We start from the raw sequence: 12,322 nt of genomic DNA, 5'->3' as shown, positions 1-12,322 counted from the left end.
CAAAAGAGTCCATAAAATTGATGACATGATGCTGACGAGTGAGCAAGATGCAGCAAGTACTGCAGGCATGTTGGTAAAACATTTATGGGCTAGAGGCTGGGAAATAAATCCGACAAAAATTCAGGGTCCTTCCACTTCATCAAAACGTGTAGGGGCCCAGTGTTCTAGGACATATTGAGATATCTCTGCCAGTGTAAAGGACACATTATTGCACCTGACCCCTCCCAAAACCAAACAAAGGGCACAGCACCCAGGGGATGGTGGAGGACTTGGATTTTAGTAGCAGCAACGTATTCCTCATTTGGGTGTTCCACTCCAGCCTGTTTCCTGAGAACCCTGAAAAGTTGTTCATTTTGAATGGGGAATAAAACAAGAAAGAACACTGTGCAATGGGTCCGGGCTGCTATGAAAGCTCATCTACCACTTGGGCCACTGAATCCAGCTCGAAGTGGCAGTGACAGGGACACTGTTTGGGGCCTGCAGCAGGCTCCTACAGGTGAATCATAGTCCAGGATTCTGGAGTAACACTGAGCCATCCTCTGCAGATAACTACTCTCCTTTTCAGAAAGAGCTCTTGGCTGCTACTGGGTCTTAGTGAAGAGGCCAAGTTTCCATGCAACCTTAGCCCCCCACCATGAGTGGGATATTATCTGGCCCATCAAGCTCTAATGTTGTGCAGGCACAGCAGGACTCCATCATCAACTGGAAGTGGCACTTCACCTGCCTCACCCTGATCCCAGCCTGCTCAAACCCAAGGCCCCCTGCACCAGCCTGAGGATCAAAGGTGGGGTTTGAAATCCTTCCTGATACCAAACAGTAAAGGCCAGAGGCACTTTAACTCAGCCTGACTCTAAATCTCATACACAGAAAGAAGCACCTGCCCCTGAAACCAGACCAGCCTCCTGGAGAGGGATGATTAGCCCCCTATCATGGAGGCTCTGGGTGTGGATGGCTGCGCAGAAGCCAAGGGCACAGTGGGCCGAGTTCATGTGTAGGGAGCACATTCCATTGTTCTTGCTCACATGTGTGGACACGGGAATTTGCAGGCCCCATTAATGACAGATTACTACAGAAAAATTGAAATGTTTGTGCTTCTGAGAGTTTGCCCCATGCTACGTGACACTCCCTGCATAGGTGATTTAATGCCATGGCTGGGAGGCACTCAGAATGATATATTAATTTTTTGGCATTTAGATTTATGGGCTTCAAGACGTGCTAAGTGAATATAATTAAAATTACCCAACCTGACCCTTGCTGTCCTCCAGGCTGTAAGATGGTTGAGAGAATTTATACTTCTCTGCAAACTTGGAGTGCCTTGGAATCAGCCCAGTTTTGGGGTGACTGTGCTGCCTCATTCAGTCAAGGGAAGAAGGGAATAGCAGATATTAGCCACATTTTAAAGCCTTAATTCAAGTTTCAGAGGCACTTTTCTGGCTTACTCTATAGATCTGATAATGTCGTAGTCTCTTAAAGATTGCTGCGGAGGCAGTGACACAAAAATAAAAGGATTAATCAAAAGACAGTTAAGCTGGCTAAAAGCAACTGGGTCACAGGGCTTCTAAGCCCAGTCTCCAAATCACATGAGCAGCAGCTACTGAAAGCCCAGCACATATATGTATCAGATCCTCAAGGTGGACAACTTAAACCCATGCGATGTTTAACTGTCAACCATATCTCAATACAGTTGGGGAAAAATAAGAGAAAACTAATTTACCATGTTTTTTAAAAACAAGTGAAAACATACATTAAAGGCCCCACCCGCTCCAAAAATATTTTCTCCAACAGCAACCAAAGGAAGAGCAGGCCACAAGCTGGTGCTCTACACACCCAGACAGGAAGCCGCCCACCTCACCGAGGCTAACGTGCCCCACCCCAAAGAACACACTGGCAAGTCTGAAAAACCCTGAGCATTCTCACGAGCACCCTCAAGCCCAGAGTGAAGAAAACTGGAGTTGAAGGAGTGGGGGTCTTGTCCTTTCTTACTGAAAAAAAGTAGACGTGGTTGTTGACTACCGGGACGTGAGTAAAGTTCTAACCCTCCCCTAACCCCACCTCTAGTAATGGGGAACAGGTTCATGCAGGCGTTTTCCCCAGTGTCAACACTTCAGCCTTCTGAGGCGAGCCCCAGCCCAGGGCTCTCAGAGCCTGTACCCTATTCATCCCTGTGCCATGCCCTCAGGCTGCAGTAATCCAGTGAAACAGAGGCTGTCAAGGGGGAGGGGAGGTAAGGGGCCTCAGATAAAGAAGAAAGTCACCACAGTGTTGAGTGGAGCAGACAGAAGCTCTGGACAATGCTGCCTGAGCAGAAGCCAAGATTTAAAAACAAGATTCACTTACACAAAGGAGTAACAGATGTGCACAGTATACACTAACACACACACACATACACACACAATAACAATGAAGAAGAGGGAAAGAACATGCAAGAACAAAGAACCCTACCTAGAAGAAAACATCACTCAAGGAGTGAAAAAAAAAGTTCCAGACTTGCTTTAAAGTACAACTCAAAAGGGTGTAAAGTCAATAACAGGAGAGCTCAGTGACAGAATGATAAGACAGAATGAAGTGGAAAAACATGATAGACGTACAGAAGCAAATTAATATCAAAACATCATTACAGGTAATACATTAGAAACAGCAGAAAACAGAATAAACACTGCGGAAAATAATTGCTTGTCTGCGGGAAAAGCTTCAGAAAATGTTTACTTAACAACACATACAGCACACTTACTGCATGCCAGTACTGTTCTAAGCACTTTACTATGAATCCTCATAATAATCCTGAGGTAAGGACAAGTATTATCTGCATTTTACAAAGGAGAAAAACAAGAAGCAGAGAGGTTAAGTATCTTCCCAAGGTCACACAGCTAATATGTGGCAGTCTGGCTCCAGAGTCCTTGCGATGAATGACTTCACTATGATGAGAAATAATAATGTTAAAAATCCATAATAATAAAAATCACAACCACTTTTCCATGACTTGCTCTGGTCTAAGCACTGTTTCTTAAGAGCTTTACATATATTAAGTCTTTTAGTCCTAGGAGCTGTCCTGAGATAGGTATATTATTCCAACTTTATATGAGGCAGCAGGCTCAGTGAGGTTAAGTGACTGGATAATGAACACAGATGAAGAAGGGAAAGAGAGCAGAAGAGATACAGTAGTTTTCCTTTCTCTGAGGTTTCCATTACCTCTGATCAACTACAGTTTAAAACTATTAAATTGAAAATTTTAGGAATGATCAACTCGTAAGTTTTAAATTGTGCCCTGTTGTGAATAGCCGCAACGAAATCCCACCAACCGACTCCATCCCATTCGGGACATGAATCATCTCCTTGGTCTCATGCATCTGCGTTGTACATGTGACCTGCCCATTAGTTACTCAGTAGCCATCCCAGTTATCAGATCAAAAAAATATATAGCACAGTTGGCCTTCCATATCCATGGGTTCCACATCTGTGAATTCAACCAACTGTAGATAGTTGGTTGACACACACGAAGTGGATGGTTGCAACTGTACTGAACGTATGCATACTTTTTTCTTCTCATTATTCCCTACACAATATAGTCCAGCAACTATTTACACAGCATTTACATTATATTAGGTATCGTAAGAAATCTAGAAGTGATTTAAAGTGCGCGAGGAAGTTTGTAGACTACATGCCAATACTATGCCATTTTATTTAAGGGGCTTAAGAATCCTCGAATTTTGGTATTCAGGGGAATCCTGAAACCCATCTCCCATGGATACCGAGGGATGACTATATATGTTTGCTACTATCCTCAGTTTCAGGCATCCATTGCGGGTCTTGGAATGTATCCCCTGTGGATAAAGGACACCACTATAGCAGCGAGGGAAAACAGACAACAGGAATGAAAGCCTGTCCTAACACCTGCACTGGATAATGTCTTCTTAAACTTTCTGAAATTACCAAGAAAAAAAAAAAATAGTCTGTAGATTAAAAGAATGCGCATTCTGATCAGGGAAATTTTTCCATAAAGTGCATAATACTGAAATATCTTATTTCCTAGATAACTATTAAAATTAAAGAATAAGGAAATAATTTTCCAGCCATTCTGACAGACAATAAATAACCTAGAAAGGTAAAAACTAATATATCAATCCAGGGCAATAGCGAAGTCAAAGACAAGGGAGCATTGTCTACAAGTCCTGAAGGAAATAGCAGATCATAATATCCAGGCAAGACGCCATCTAAGCATAGAAACCGAGGTGACTTTTAATATCACTTAGGCAATAGGTAAACTTATGCAAGCATGAAAAAAAAAGCAGCTCAGAGATTACCAAATCCAGTAGTCCTTCCCAGAAACAGTATTTTGCAAAAATATCTAGACATAAAAGGAATCAAAATAAAAATTCAGGGATGAAGAAACGATAATTTTTTTTAAAATGGTGGTGAGTGTAATATCCAGCCAAGATGCCGTCTACATATAGAAACCAAGATGACTTTTAATATCACTTAGGTAATAGGTCAATTTACACAAGCATGAAATAAGAAGCTCGGAGATTACCAAATCCAGCAATCTTTCCTTAAAACAGTATTTTGCAAAAAAAAAAAAAAAAATCTTGAGGGATGAAGAAATGATGATTTAAAAAATGATGGTGAGCAATGAATCTGTTTACATCTATAACGAATATTGAACAAATATAGGAACCCTGTTTGCGTAATAGAATGTGGATGCTGTATGTCCAGAAAAAATAAGACACAAATAACAATGAAAAGTTGTTCAGAGGTGATACAGGGGGAAATGCAAATGGCACTGATACTCTCATCTTCCATAACTGGGAGTCAATCAATACTGTATAAAACTGAACAGCTAAAACTGTCTTCAACCTTGTAGTGATTTAATAATCTCTCTCCTTTTTAAACTTGACGGGATCTCGCTTATTTTGTTTCCTCTGAGATCCTTCATCTAGACCTGGGTAGCAGTAAATAATAATGAAACAAGCTATCATCTGTGGCGTGCTCATTTTGCATCAGGCTCTGCAGCAAGCAGAGATGTCCACCAAGCTTGGGGTCTGAAGCATGTCAGAGGGGTCTAAGTCTGAGCGGGTGGTGGAATGGGTCTGCAGTTGTAGACCTGGAATAGCCCAAGTGCTCTGAAGCCACTATTGGGCTTCCAAGCACTGTGCTCACTTTGCTCCTAACCAAGCCAATCAGCTGGCAGCAGCTAGGAGTTCCATTCGAGATCAGGCATCACAGAACAGGGACAAAGCAAACTGGCAATGGTCGTGGCATCAACGAGTCAGTCCTGCTGAGTCAACTCCTGTTCACTCACCTGGGAAGAAGGCAATACATTTTGAAAATATTTATATATAAAATTATTACACAGTGTGAGGTTGCAAGTGCAAAGAAACAGGTAGAAAGTGCATTTAAAAAGTTCTAATGGCAAGCACTGTTTGTGTTTAAAGAGATGATTCAACATACAACATAGAGTGAAGGCTGCTCTCCAGATACCAGGCGAAGCTCCAACAGTGCTTGCTGAGCTGCCAGGCTGTGGAATTGGGGGGTGGGGTAAACCAAGTTTACTTTCATCTCCAAGGCCACAAAGACTACGAAGGCCACAAAGATGTCAATCTGGGATGTTCCTTAACTCAAAAAACATGGAAGGTATCTTTTAAAAATATATATATTTTCTATAATTGGACATTATTTCAAGCCCCAATTCTGCTGATTCCAGAAAATGTAATCACATTGCTTCCTTTGGTCCCCCCAGGGAGAGTCCAAATGTTTCAGAGTCAAAGTCTAAATTTAAAAGCAGTTGGGTTAAAAGAGGAATTACCAAGAACGAAATCCACACTGTTACTACATCAAAATATCGCCAGCCCCTTGGATTCCATGACAGCACAACCACACACAGAAAGAGATGCATCTCTGTAATGAGAGGGATAAGCTGCGATTTTCTGGAAAATCTCCTCACACCTTCCCTAGCCCGCCACTCCTCCCCTCTGCAGAGCTCAGCTCCCTGCAGCTCCGGGTGCTCTGATGTGACATGCTTGGGAGGGAGTCTAGGCAGAGTGTCCAGCGCTGTGCTACACATCGGGATCCTAGGTCTGCACCCCACCCCAAGGAGGACACAGCAAGCCAGTGTGGTGTCAGTGAGGACCCCCATCCCCAGTGCCTGTGCCAGGAACAGCCCCTGATAGCACAACCTAGAGCCAGCAGCTTCTACCCAGGTGGAATGTGCTGGACACTTAAGACTGAAATCACGTTTGAGTCAACTGGCCCAAGTGTTCACCATCTCACATTAAGAGACAGCGGGGCCCAGTAATTCCACCCCTGTCTTGTGATGTTGGTTTCACATGATTACCCACCTTCCCTGGCGTCACCTCTACACTGGCGAATGATTACTGTATGGAAAATTAAATGAAAACATTCCCCTTTGCAGCAGTTGTTGCTCCTCCATTGCTTGCTCTTGTGGGCTCTCGCTCTCTCTCCCTCTCCCTCTCCTTTCCTCTCTCACTCTCGCATCTCAATGATTGGTGCCTTCTTTTACAAACAGGGACAGCAGTAGCCCCATGACTACCTGGAAAGGAAGCCCCCTCCCCAGGGGCAGTAGCACAGGACGAGGCACCTCCTGGGGGCCCCAGAGTGTTTTCTCTGAGACAGCAATGCGTGAGAAGACTCAGAGGAAACACAGACAGACCTGGAGTCATGGGTGGGCTCCGATCCTGGCCCATCTGGAAATTTGCTCTGTCTCCTTATGGAGCTTCACTTGGCAAAAACTTGGGTTGCTTGTGACCACATCTCCTCTCAGGGTTGTGGAGGCTCAGATGGAGGACAAGTACACGTTCAGCACAATGCCATGAGCACAGTACTGTTGGGAACCTCCCTGCCCACCCCCTTACCCAGCCCTTTTGTTCTGAAGGAAGATGTATTAGTCTGTTCTCACGCTGCTATGAAGAAATACCCAAGACTGGGTAATTTATAAAGAAACAAGGTTTAACTGACTCACAGTTCTGCATGGCTGAGGATGAGTCCTCAGGAAACTTACAATAACGGTGGAAGGCACCTCTTCACAGGTTGGCAGGAGACAGAATGAGTGGCAAGTGAAGGAGGAAGCCCCTTATGAAATCATCAGATCTTATGAGAAGTTACTATCATCAGAACAGTATGGGGGAAACCGACCCCACGATTCAATTATCTTCACCTCGTCCCGCCCTTGACACGTGGGGATTATTATGATTAAAGGTGAGATTTGGGTGGGGACACAGAGCCAAACCATTTCAGAGGAGAAGGTCAATAAGGGCCTGGTCAGTTTCTTATAGACCCCACCCCATGCTTGGCACCCCTAGACACTGGACATGGTCACCATGACCTTCTGGGCAGTCCATCTCTGCCACTTTCTGCTCCCCAGGTCTCCCCAGATGAGGAGAGCCTGGCTCCACCTCGTCCTCTGCATCTTTATTCTACCAAACTTCCAAGGACGGGGGATTTTGTCATTTCTGGAATAATTCTTACTTAAGTTGAGAACGTGGGTATTTCCAGAAAATGAATTAAACAGACAAACTTCCTTTGAAAAATTTTGCAACAGCCATTTCAGAGCTTCAGTGAACCCCAGCAGGCATATGTCAGGGGTTCAGTGAAGCCAAGAGGAAGCTGTGTGTCCAGGAGAGGTGGAGGCCATGGAACAGCCCTGTACAGCAGGTCTCCTTCCTCACTGTCCAAGTCTCTAATGTAAGATATTCGAGGGGTTGTATGACCTCCATCACCTCTTTTAACCCCTGCACAGCTAATTTGAGGTGTTGCTTCTGTTTTACATATGGGAAGCCAAGGCCAGAGGGTAAAAGAATTGGCCCGAGGTCCCTGGAAAAGTAAACAGAAGATGTAGGGCCAGGAGAAGGGTCAGCCTGTCCCCAAATCCTGCATGCTTTGTAGGTGCCACCATCCTTCATGAAGCCTTTCATCTGTTGGAAACATGATCTCTTAGAGTCTGGTCAAGAATGGAGAAGAGACGAAGGCACAGAGACTAACATGTCATAGCATGATCTGGAGTTAGCCCCACAGCACCTACCTGCGGTGGGAATGTGCACCCCCAGCTCACAAATGAGGAGGCTGAGATACAGCTTGGTTAAGTGACAAAGGTGGGAGTCAGAAGCCCCTCCCCTACCAGTGGTTCTGGGGAAAGCAACAAGATGAGACCCAACCAGCCTTTACAGGTGGTTGGACCGGATACAGCTCAGCAAAACATGCCCTCTCCCTGGCCTGGCTTCTGAGCAACTTTCCACCCGCCTGCACCAACACATTGGACCCCAGGGTGTGCTGGACTCTGTGTGGGCACCAAGGAAGACTGGATCTGCCAGAGAAATGCATTTGGCTCACACTGTCCCTATCACACTGATCTCATCTCTCCACTGTACTCCTGAGTCACAATCCATAAAAAAGTGCTCAATTCTCATGGGCCCCTACCCCATCCTTCTTTTCTGTTCAAGCCTCACACCTTGCATCCTGTCTCCACCCCATGACCCACTGCTCTCACCAGGTGTCTCACAGCCTCCTAATGACCACATCCTACTCAGCCCATAGGTCTGGGACCCTCCCACTACCTGGGACCACGCCCTTAACTGTCAATAAGTGTACAGTAAGACAGAGGATTAGCCTTCTCTCACATAAATAAAGTCCTAGAGGTGAGCTGTCCCAAAGGTGCTGTGGTGACTCCAAGGTTATTAGGGACTCAGCCTCCTTCTACCCTTCTTCTCTGCCCTCCTTAGCACATGGATTTGCTCCTCTGGTAACCAAATGATCCAAGGTGGCTGTGAGAACTCCAGGCATCACATTCAAGTTCCAAGTAGCAGCAAGGAGCAAATGGGGAAAGGCAGAAGATTCTCTCAGTAACCCTATATAATGACTTTTATCTTACTTGCTACTCCTACATGCTGAGAAGCTGGGAAATACAGTTTTTCATCTGGGGCTATTGGGTGTTGAACTGCTGTGTACCCTCCTTCTCTCCTGGGGTGCCTTATCTCCTGATCTCATTGCCCTTCTCTGGCCATCCCTCCTCTGCCTTCTCTTTCAATACTGGGGATTTGTGGACCTCTTTCTCTTTTCTTTGCTCAGCCTTTCCCAAGACAATCTCGTCCACACTTGTTTCTAGCTATCTTCTCTTCCCTGTCTCCCCTGTAGCTTCTGATGGTGGTCCTTAGTCCCTCGGTCTCTGCATGCCTCTGACTGCTAGCCCGCCAAGGCTGCTTCTCACGGATTGGCTCTGTGTCTTTGTGAATTCCTCCAGCTCTGGTCTTCCCAGTGTTATCTTCTTTGGGCGCCATCGAGACTTCCTAACAAACACAGTCCTCTAATTGAATGATTTTCCAACAAGGCTGTGTTTTTCCTACTGTGAAAAATCTGTCACTCTCTGCTACCATCCTCTATTTTGCCTCTGGTATGTCACAGTCAAGAGGGATTGGAGAGCTGGGAGGGCAGGAACCAATGACACTAAGCCAGTGTCCCTCTACAACCATACTTGCTGGCCTGGTACAGGCCACACTCAAATTCAGTGAAATCACCTGTCCCACTGTGTGCCTCTTTCCAGCAGTGCTCGGCCATTCAGGGGCAGGTGGGGAGAAAGCAGAGTGAAGAGAGGGCTCACCCAGGAGTGCGGCTTTACCAGATTTGCTGGAGGGAAACACAGGTGAGGAAGTTTAGGGTGTGGGAAAGCAAGCATGAAGGATTGCACCAGGAAACATAAGAGGAACGCCAGGGTCTTATCCTCCTGGGTCAGGAGGAACGAGAGGGCAGAAAGGGGCTGCTGCCTTGGGAGGATGTAGAGGGATGAGATCTAAGGTCCTAAGGTGCACAGCCATGTGGGAGGAGGGAAGCTTTAAGCACAGAGTGGAGGGAGGGATTTGGAAATGATGAGTTCCCAGTAATAGCAAGTTTCCAGGCTGATGTGGGGCATAAGCCGGCTGACCTGAACCTCCAGAGATGGTCCCCAGAGAAAACGTCAAGGAAGACAGAGGCCGGAAGTCAGCGTGTATCAGATAGGCCATCGCGATGAAAGTTGACACCATAAAGAACAAGCCGAAAGCAGATCTGGAGGCAGGTGTATGCCTCGGGTGTCAAAGAACAGGTTGGGCCACCAGAGGTCGCAGTCCCCGGAAAGGCCACAGGTGGTGGAGCAAGGCGCCAACAGAGCTCTGACTAGAGGGCACATGAGTGGGGCCAAGAGGCAGCAGTGGTGCAAGGACACCAAGCCCTTTTTCTCCCCTGGGGGAGAAGACAGCTGCTGTGAGGACAGCAGCCCCATGATAGGAGAGAAGGGGCATTTCCGTGACGGGGAGCAGTGAGAGCCAGGGTACAGAAGTGGCTGGAAGCCTGATACTGCTTCCATCACTTCTTCATTTAGAAAACCTTTAAAAGTGCTTCTCATATGCCAGGACTGGGGTCTCACCTACAGCATGAAGCCCCTGCTCCTACAGTGTGGAATCTTCTGCCCCCAGCCATGTGCTCCAGCCTCTCCAGTGTGTGAATACTACTGACCCACTACACACAATATCACCGCTCCCAGCAAACACACACACTTACTTGCACATGCACATGTGCACACAAACACACACATGCACACAGTGAACCTGCATCCACACACTCACTAACACATGGTCACTTATACACACACACACACACACCTGCACATATGCACACACACCCTAGAAGAATCAATCTGTCTTAGATCCTAGGACCTCTTCTGACTTTATAATTCTTGGTATTCCTTTTGGCCATGGTAGGTGGCTTAGTGTGGTGGGAGGGGGGCAAACAGAAAACAGGAGTGCTACGCGAGGCTGGCTTATATAGTTTCGAGGTCTCCTCAAAGCCCCTTTCTCTGGGCTCCCTGGTGACACATGGACAGTGGTTGTCATTAGTACCATTGGCCATTTTTCCAGGATGCCACCTTTCTGAGCCCAAGGCAGATGGCACTTGCAAGCCCCTTGTGGTTGGGGCAGGTGGGGCTATGTTACTAGCTCTGTCCAGTGAGCTGTGAGCAGAAGGGATATGCCAAGTTATCTCTAGAACCCTGCTCTGTTGTGACACAGACAGGCCACATTGGACTTGGGGCCGCTTTGTCAGCTGCACACAGGTGACGGTGATGAGCAGAGCTCCTGCTGACCACAATGACCTGAAGTGCAAATGAGAAATAAACTGTCCATGTTTTGAGCCACTGGTCTGTGGGTCGCTGTGACACCGCCTAAGCTAGCTTGTCCTCACTGAAGCAGGTTTGTCTGTCCTGCTATAGGCACTGTGAGCTTCCAGCACATTCTGGAGCCAGCCTCGTTCTTGGTATCCCTCCAAGCATCCCACGTTTCTTCAGTTTTCCATTTGACGGATACTCTGGCTCTCCTCATTCATTCATGTTAGCAAACCCTCCAGAAGGCTGTCGCTCTGTCAGGCCTCCTGCAGGGCGACGAAGAAGAAACATGCCTTGCCCTGCCTGCGGGACACACCCTGTCTTCTGTGGGGGACCAGGAACAGGTCGGTGCTGCACCAGAGGGACGAGCGGAGCCCAGGGGAGGACACCTAACACACCAGCAGTCTAGGAAGCTTCCTGGAAAAAGTGATGACTTAGTTGATTCCTGAAACCTGAGAAAGTATTGCACACAAAAAGAGGAACAGTCTGTTCAAGGCAAGTGCAAAGGCTGGGAAGAAAAAATGGCAAATTATGGGAGTACCTGTGTGCCCGTCTGTTGTGTGTGCAGGCACTGCTGACGTGCACATATATGGGTGTGGACACAAGTGTGTGCATGTGTGAGTGCTTTGCAGATGTAGCACAGTGGGTAGAGGGAGGCAATTGTGTGTCCAGAGTTGAGACTAAAGACTTGATCGGGGCAGCCAGGGACAGCAGTTCAGGCCTGTAATCCCAGCACTTTGGGAGGCCAAGGCAGGTGGATCACTTGAGACCAGGAGTTTGAGACCAGCCTGGCCAACATGGTGAAACCCCATATCTACTAAAAATACAAAAATTAGCTCGGCGTGGTGATGTGCACCTGTAAGCCCAGCTACTCAGGGAGGCTGAGGCACAAGAATCCTTTAAACCCAGGAGGAGGTTGTAGTGGGCCAAGATTGCGTCACTGCACTCCAGCCTAGGTGAAGAGCAAGACCCTGTAAGAAAGAATGAAAGAAAGAGAGAGAGAGAGAGAGAGAGAAAGAAAGAAAGAAAGAAAGAAAGAAAGAAAGAAAGAAAGAAAGAAAGAAAGAAAGAAAGAAAGAAAGGAAGGAAGGAGGGAGGGAGGGAGGGAGGGAGGGAGGGAAGGAAGGAAGGAAGAGAGAGAAGGAAGAAAGAAGAGAGAGGGAAAGAAAGAAAGAGAAAGAAAGA

This window comes from Theropithecus gelada, chromosome 12 (assembly GCF_003255815.1).
Source record: "Theropithecus gelada isolate Dixy chromosome 12, Tgel_1.0, whole genome shotgun sequence".
NCBI lineage: Eukaryota > Metazoa > Chordata > Mammalia > Primates > Cercopithecidae > Theropithecus > Theropithecus gelada.
Note: the sequence above shows the minus strand (reverse complement) of the source record.